This window comes from Cibotium barometz, chromosome 42 (genome assembly GCF_041138505.1).
Source record: "Cibotium barometz isolate CiBa-2024 chromosome 42, ASM4113850v1, whole genome shotgun sequence".
Classification (NCBI taxonomy): Eukaryota; Viridiplantae; Streptophyta; class Polypodiopsida; order Cyatheales; family Cibotiaceae; genus Cibotium; species Cibotium barometz.
The window spans coordinates 34,782,916-34,792,140 of NC_141087.1; positions in this window are offsets into that span (position 1 = coordinate 34,782,916).

Genomic DNA, 9,225 nt, shown 5'->3' on the forward strand with positions numbered 1-9,225 from the left:
GCTGCTTACAAGCCAAGGCATGAGAAACAGACAAAAGAAATGCAAAATATAATACCTCAACATGGGTATAAGAACATGCTTTAAAATAGAAAACAAAACCTTCTAAACCAAAGAAAGACAAGGGACAAAAAACTATCAAAACCACCAAGGTCAAATTAAAAGACAGGGAAAAGAAGTCTACACAGGACATAAACCCAAAAGGGGACATAAACACGAAAGAGCCAAAAGCTATACAGGATGTAGAAGCATCCACATCAAAGACTACCACAAAAACCTCAACACCCATATGTACGACACATGATACAAAAACCTCAACACCCATATGTACGACACATGATACAAAAACCTAAAAGAAAATTTGATCTCGTCGCATGGGTAAACATAATGAAAATTTGACAAACCAAAGAAAGTCAGAAAATGAAATAAGTTCTAGTACATCACCAAGTGAGGATGAAACAAGCTCTTACTCTTCGCTCAGTGTACCACATAGACCAATCAAGAAACTAGAACCCACCCAACCACCCCAAATGGATAATAATGATCACATGACGTATGCGGAATGCAAAAAGCAAGCTCAAGAGAGTATGCTTAGCTTGGTTGAATGTCTTACAGGGTCACCGATTGTGATTGAGTCTCATAATGCCAATCCTAAAAGAGCAACCAAGATTCAAAGCCTAGAAGAGTACTACTTTCCCTTTCAAAGAGGAAGACATACTCTCTACAAAAGAGTCATTTGAGACAGATTGTATGAACTATAGGCTTGAGAAAGCACGTGAGGAATTCAATAATTCCCTTACAAGATTAAAACAATCTCTCAAAACCTCATTCGGAGGAATGCTCTTCTCATGATAAAGCTAGCATCACATCAACACACTTGTATCTTTAATGGCTCAACCTAAGTTATACAAGGACATAACGAACTACATAAAATAGGACTGTGAGGATTCGCAAGTTTCCAAACAGCCCTCATTAAGAATTGTCAAAGGGCCAAGTGTGCCAGTGTACTCATGGGTACTCTTGTTTGAAAAAGCTAAGACCCAAATAGAGGATGAAAGTGAATGGGAATATGAAACAGACACAAGATCTGAAGCTGAAACAATAACCGAAACACCCATGGTTCCTTTGGAAGATTCTATCATCACACGATTGGATTTCCCTACAGACAATGATGTTCAGCACAAACGCGCATTGATTAGCCCTCGAGCTAGTCATAACATCGTGACAATAGACACTTGGGTGTCATTGGGACAACCTAAACTCATCCCTACAAGAAATAGTCTTGCAAGAGGAGCTAATGGATAAAACATTGAAGTTCTAGGTTCCTTTAGATACACTAAAACAATCGAGTGGCGATATGGAATTTACATTCCATGTTACCTTACATTTCCTTGAGTATGATGATGTTTTTGGTGGACCTTGGATAAGTGAATCATTGTATTCACTAGATTAATCCATGCAAACAGTCACCTTGAACACTCTTGTAGGCAATGTATAATTGCTATTTACGGGAGGAAGAAACCTTGCAGGAACTGGAGCTTCCAATGTATCTTATTAACCCCAACAATGGACTTAACCAAAACTTTCCATAAATTATAGCATGCATATAATCCAAAGTATTGCCCATTTTCCCCATGCAAATCTTTCCATTGTGATAGCTAATGAAGCTTGTTCGGATAGAGCATCAACCCCAACAATGGACTTAACCAAAACTATCCAAAAATTTGGCCATGTTGTTGCACATACTCCAAAGATTGCCAAGCAGCCTCATCCATGGGCAATTGCTTCCACTTGACAAGGAATTCTTCAATGTTATTATTCCTCAACTCCCTTATCCTCTTGTCCACAATCCTTTCTGGCTCATATATAATCTCCCCTTCTTCATCCATGGGGAGTCCATGGGTGATAGCTCTTCAATTTCTTGCAGCGCAGGGCCCACAAATCTCTTAAGATTGGACACATGAAACACATTGTGAATTCTTGTAGAAGAAGGCATCTTTAGCCAATTCGCTTTGATACCAGTTGAAAGATCCTTGCCCCCTCCACGCAACGGATTCGAGGGTGCTAGAACAGCGGAAGTAGCACTCCTTGCACGATGCAGGGTCCTCTCACTCAGGGCCTTGCCCACCACGGATATCCGGACAAGAGACTAATCCCCCGGTTCTTCCAAAACCGAACCTCGAAAAACTTCCCTCGCCCGGAAAACACGGGCGATTCCTCTAGGATATTTTTACTCTAACATAGTTAGGGTCATTACTGACCAAAGTGATCCGACCGAACCTATGAGTCACTTGGTCAGATCAAGGAAGAAACTTACACTTGGATCATAGAAACCAACGCTTTTTTTCCCATCGAGAGGCACATCCATTGATTCTTTTTCCATAGAACAATTACTGGGATTTACTTTATCTATCATACTATAGCAGAATTGAGTCTCATTTTACGGATCCATCAGTCCAGCCTAACCCCATCCAATGTCGTGGGTTAGCCAACCACCCAACCACTATAGTGATGGGATCCAATTAGAAATTTGGTCAGGTTTTGTCCCGGGTACTAGGGAAAAGAGTTCCCAGGCGGTTTGAAGACTTCGACAGGAAGTTTCAGGTTTACACAAGCCCATAACACCAAGAAAACCATTATCTACAACTCACATCAAGCAATCAAAGAAAATTAAATCAACTTGGGAGTGGTTTTTTTCTAGCATAAAATGGAAATGAGCTCAACTTCCAGATCCAATTTACAACTTTTCCACTTTCCAACCATAGAATCCAATTTCAGTCATTGCTTCCTCAGCGTACCTATGGCATTATCTCTCCATTATCTGCAAACAACCATAATACTCACCACCTGCTCACTCAGGGGCCTTTTCAATAGTTCCTAGCCCATAGTACCTAGGAGTTTAATCACATAAAAACCATATGGACTCTCAGTTGGAGATCAGCAAGATCAACCAACAAGATCCATGTAAAAAGAGCTGTGAACTCATCCGTTGAAGACCAGTAAGGCCAATCAACCAGATCCATGCCCGTGTTCAGAAAATAGCTCTAACTCATTTTTCTTCCTCGTCCCACGCGTGGGTATCATGGGCGACCCAGAGCCCAAGCACCATATGGTCAGCACCCTCTAGGTTCCTTCTTTTTGCAGGTCACCTAGCGCTTCACTCATAGGCCGCTTCCTTGGTCCCTCATCCACCACATCGGGAAGCTCACCATTTCAATCGAACCGAGGCTGGTCAAGACCTCGACCGATCTTGCCATGCGAGACGTCCTTCATTGACTCTCCATCAGCTTTTCACTTACGTTCTCACGACCTTATTTGACAAAATAGTCAAAATGCTTCCCCAACATTTTTGACATAAAACAATCTTTAAAAACAAGTCTCATATGGCGGCTAGTAAACTAATTGCCCATGTCTTGAATCTGAATCAAGCAAAAACCTCGAGACCAATTCCAATTCTTGACATAAAGAATAGACTATCATTGAATTAGCGTAATTTTTTCTTAATCAAAATCACCAAGAATCTAAGTGTAAATTCAGTTAAATGATGGGTAGATTATCGTGATGAGAGATCAATGATTCTCATTAAGAAAATCTTGATTACGGGAAAAGGGTTTTGTGGAACCAATCTTGAACCAAGAATTCTACTTGCATAGAACCTCTATTTTCTTTTTTTTAATGCCATAATGCTGGAGGAAGCATTTGGTATGTGATTAACTAAGGAGAGACTCGTGCAACAGTTGGCGGGGAGTCGTCGAGGGATGTCACTCGCCGTCGGCAAAGTGTGCCGAGATCTTCACCAGCCTTGGTATGGTTAAAATGGTGCGCTTCCGGTACGATGGGCGAGGATCGACGAAGAAGTCCCTAAGTGAAGTGCTAGGACACCTAAGAAGGATCCTAGAGGGTTCTGACCAAGTGATGCACGGGCTCACGGTTGCTAGGACACCCATGCGTATATCCAGGAAGATAAGGATGAACTAAAAGGAATTACTTTTGTGAACCAAATTTTGATATTGGATCTCATTGGTTGACCAGCTGGTCTTCAACGGAGAGTCTGGGTGATATATTTTGTAAAACAATGGACTCAATATTTTGAAGGATTATGATTAGTAATACTATGATTTCATTAAAAGATTGTTTTAAAGATAGCCGAATATGTTATAATGGCAATTTGATATTGGGTGTGTAAGTGGTATGCTTACCTTAAATTTTGCTTGAAGTGTTGGCTAGGGGGCCTGGGAACTCTTTTCCTCGGTACTAGGGCAAAAGATAACCAAATTTTTATAAAGGAATCCCACCAATATAGTGGTTGGGTGGTTGGCTAACCCATCGGCCGGATCGGGGGATTCCTGCGATACAAATAGTTATGATTAAGTTATGTTAGTTAGATTAAGTCCTAGTTAGGAAGACCCTTGTTCTCTGGGAAGGAATCAGCGGCTCTGCCTCGCTAAAGGAGAAAAAAATCGATGATTCTATTGACCAAGTGCAAGTCTCTTCCTTGATCTGACCATGTGACTTTCGGGTTCGGTCGGATCAGTTTGGTTAGTTAAGTCTTTGACTCGTTAGATCAATTCTCCCGTTAGATAATTCTCCTAGCGGAGTCGCCTGGGCCTTTCGAGCAAGGAAAGTTTTTTCGGGTTCGGTTTCGGAGGAGCCGTTGTCCAGATATCTGTGGGCGACCCCTCAAGTGTGGATCCCTGCCCTGCACGAGAGACTGACGCTGCTTCCACCGCCAGCACCCCGGGCATCGGCGGGGGAGTGGGCGGGGGTCTCACAGGGCATGGTAGATTCATCAGGAGAATGAGAATTATCTTAAGTCACATTAACCCAAGGTGTGTAGCCCTTACCTTCTTACAGGAGTGCTCAATCATGCAGCAAACATCCCAGTTCCAAAAGGCACACAAGGAGTATAGGTGCCCCAAGCTGTAGCACCCTTAGAACCATCCACTAACATTCCCATCGAGCTGCAACAAGGACAAGCATTCTTATAAGAAACAAAAGAGTTGTTACAAGAATTGAAGAAGGGTAACACGACTAAGAAGAATAAAAAGATGAGGGGGATCCTCCAGCAAGTTGAAATAGAATCCCAGCGCTTGGATGTAGAAGTGTCACAAGAGATAGCATCCTTGAAATGGGCATTGGAGCAAAAGGAGAAAGCAGCTAGCGCAGCTCCTGAGATGAAAATCCCCACAAGCCCTGCCTCAATGATCTTTCCCAACCTCTCACCACTCCGCAATCATGTCCTCTCGGATCATCCACTTTCGGCGCTTCGAACGAAAGTAGCATAGGCAAGAGAGAAAGAAGCCCAACTTAGTAAGTAGCTTCAAGATGCCCAGACCACGTTCACAGCCAAGGAAGATGGATTTAAAGAGCAAACCACTCAATTAAAAGAAGCCATAACAATAACAGAACAAAAGGTGGCCAATCTTCAAATTGAAAGAGAATAGCTAAACGGAGCATAGGCTGAAAAATTAAAAGCTTTAAATGAGGTAATTCAAGCAAAGAAGGAGGAAATTATTCAACAAGTGCTGGAACACGTGAATCAGCAGCAGCAACTATGCATCAGCCAAAGTTTAGCACAAAATAAAGGCTAAAACAGATTGAAGATGCTTAGCTAGAAATCACAACGGCGAGAAGAGAACAAGAAGAAGCCACCAAAAGAGAAGTCCGAGAAGCTGCCATCTTCAACCTCCTCTAAAAAAGACTCAAGCATCCAAGAACTGGAGCACCACTTAGCCATGCAACAAAGGACTCAAAGGACAGAAGCCACATATGAATTATGGTTCCTCGTTGAACAAGCCTCGAAAATAGGTTTGTTTGCCTGTAACTCCTCAGGCCCCTCCTCAAACACTAACATTATTTTTATCTACACTAACACTCTCTCTCCTTTAGTATGAGATTAACCTAACGCAATACCTCAGCTTAGGAGACCTTGCACTCATCCATCAAAATAGGAAAAGAGATGCTGACCCCACCATTATCATGGGAATTATTTGGGGGGATATACTGACCCCTCTAACATCTTTTTCTATCCTTTACATCCAATAGTGCTCAACCTCCATAGTTGGTGCCATGTGTTACATCAATGAGACATCTTGGATAACAATGTTGATAAACGCAACCTGTTCATACCAGATGATATTCCAATAACACCCGCCAACTTGCAAGAAGTTACCAATGGGGATAATCAACCATGGGTGGATAGAAGTATATAATACACATCAACATTTGAATCTTTTCGAATCTACTCTATATCATCCTTTTGGTATTATAAAGCTTTATCGAAATATCCATAAACATATGGAGTCTATGCTTACCACTATAGTCTATAATTTTGATAAACAACATATTGAATATCCTGATATAACCCTCAAGGATATAAAAGAACTCCACGACCGACTTCCTGTAAGAAACCGCTAATCTCCTATATCTAGTGTGCACGCAGCAGAGCCTGAGGTAAAGTTTAGTCCTGTCCAAATCAGGTCTATCCTGCTGAAGATCTTGGAGTCCTGAATGAGACTATTTAGAATCATAGAGCTCACATGCTTGCCATGCCTTTAGGGGTCCTCTAGGGACCGAATAACTAGGGCGTGATCTAAAACAAAAGTGCATGCCAAAATACCAATCATGCCCCCATGGCTACAATCCCACTCATCAACGTAAGACCTGTCAATTCTAGAGAGTTTGGGGCCAGTTCTCCTCCTATCCAATCTCGAGAAGCTAAGGCTCTCAAGGTTGTGCCAAAACTTTGGGAGATGCCAAGGGTCATGTCTCCTAAGTACTAGGGATTAAGCCAAGAAACACAAGATTTGACCAAATATTGAAAGCTTAATCTCTGTTTTACCAAAGTCACCTGCAGATTTGATGAAGAGCTTGGATCTCACTGTAGACTTGATGAAACTCAATTCTGTCTTCACCAGCTTGTAGAGCATGCTTGAAAACCCCCGGGGCTAAGAGGAATTAGACCCATTTGATTTGATGAAGTAGAAATCATTGATTTACTGCAGAAAAACGTAGCTTTTTAATTAGCAAAAATCGGGAGCTTCCGTGGGCGGTTTGCGCTTCTGATTTGATGGGCTGGAGCTCCTATGGGTTAGCTATCTTGGGCTAGAAGGGTTTGGGCAATGGTTGAGTGTGCAAGGAGAGGGAGCTCCTCCACTGGCTGGGGATACGGAGGCTAATTGAAAAAAGAGGGAAAATTATAATTTTCTACTAATCTTGATTAATTAAATAATCGGCTCATAAATCTGATTGATTCTAGGCATGGCTCTGATACCATGTTGAAATTTGAGCATAATGATGAGCTATGGTGGATCATACACTAGAATCAACATGATTAACAAAGTGATTAGCAAATGATTAAGATGTAATTAGTGAATAATTAGCAAATAGATTAATGTAGGCATGGATACTCAAAAACCAGCAAATTCTCATTAGGGCTATGCCTCAATTTATAGTGTTTACATCAAGCATCAAATCCCATTGATTTCTCCATGATTCACTCCCAGAATATCTCCACCTTTTGCCTAATTCTCTCCACCTCTTCTCTTTTCCCTGAATATCTCCCTGAATAACTCCACACTCCTAAATTCTCTCATGCTACCCTTTATTCTCTCCCAGTAGATTCTTCTCACCTTTTCACAGGTTCTTTCACAATTACATCTCCTCTTTTACAGCCTCTATCCAAGAGCTTGTTCTCGCACACACCCTATTCACTTGTATATTTTAACAGAAAAATCTACATTAGATATCTGAAATCCAATGGTAACAATATACTACCCAATCTTATTTGACCATGCTCTGGGTGCCTACTTCAAACCATACAAGGCTTTGCATAACCTGCACACAAAATCTAGATGTGCATCACGCTCATAACCTGGTGGCTGCATCATGTACACTTCTTCTTACAAATCATCATGCAAGAAAGTATTCTTTACATCCATTTGATGTAAAGACCAACCCTTCGTTGCAGCCATAGCAATGACATCTCTCACGGTTGCCATTCTTGCAACCGAGCTGAATGTCTCCCTATAGTATATGCCATAAGTCTGCGCATAGTGCTTGGCAACCAATCTTGTCTTGTACCTGCTCACTAAACCATCAGCATTGTGCTTGACTTTATACACCCACTTATATCCAATTTCCTTATTTTCCTTAGGCAAAGGCACTAACTCCCATGTTGCATTTGCATCCAATGCTGCCATCTCCTCATCCATGGCATCTTCCCATTTCTTATTTCCAACAAGTGCCTACTCAAAGCAAGTGGGATCAACCTCTTGTATTTGTTTTACCATGTAAGCATAATGATGGGATGTATATCCACCACATCTCAGCCTGTCAAGAGGGTATCTAACCCTCGTAGACCTGTATACACCTAGATCACTACCAGGTGTTCTCGTTACACTAGGAGTAACCATAGATAGAATGCTAAGCTCCTCATCAAGGCTCTGCTCAGAGCCATTAGAGTCACCATCCACATATGAGTGACCTATTGACAGATCAGGCACAAAAGGTTGATCTACCTTTTCCTTCCCTTTCTGTGATACATGTGTGCATCATTCCTCAACCTACCTGACCATGGGATAACATTGGATCCACTGCTCGAGGACTCCCAAGGTCCACTCAACACATGTGATTGCTGCTCTACATGTGGTACAACATCAACACTTCTTACATCTGTATCTTCTGTTGCCTTCACTACTCGTGCATACCAGCTACTCATCTCATTGAAGACAACATCTCTGCGTACTTGCATCTCATGTTTGGATCCAACTTGGTTCCCACTTCATCATGAACATGTACATATACAATACACCCAAACACTTTCAACTACGACACATCCGGTCTTAAGCCTGTAGACTTCTATTCAAGAGTCATACCATAAACAATTGCAGTGAGTGTCCTGCTCATAATGTACAAAGTACTTACTTCTTTTTCCCTAAAGTAATGTGGCATATTCTTTTCAGCCAAGGCACATGCCACTTCTGCAATGTGCTTGTTTTTCCTTTCCTACAACACCATTCTGTTGCGGAGTGTACCTGCACGTAAACTACCTCTTGATTCCTTGCTTTATCAAGAAATCATTGAACTCATTGGAGAAATATTCTTCCCCACCATCTAATCTTAGGCATTTTATTTGCATGCCTTTTTCCTTCTTGACCAAGGCATTATATCTCTAAAAGTGAGCAAACACCTCACTTTTCTCCTTCATGAAATAAACCCACACTTTCC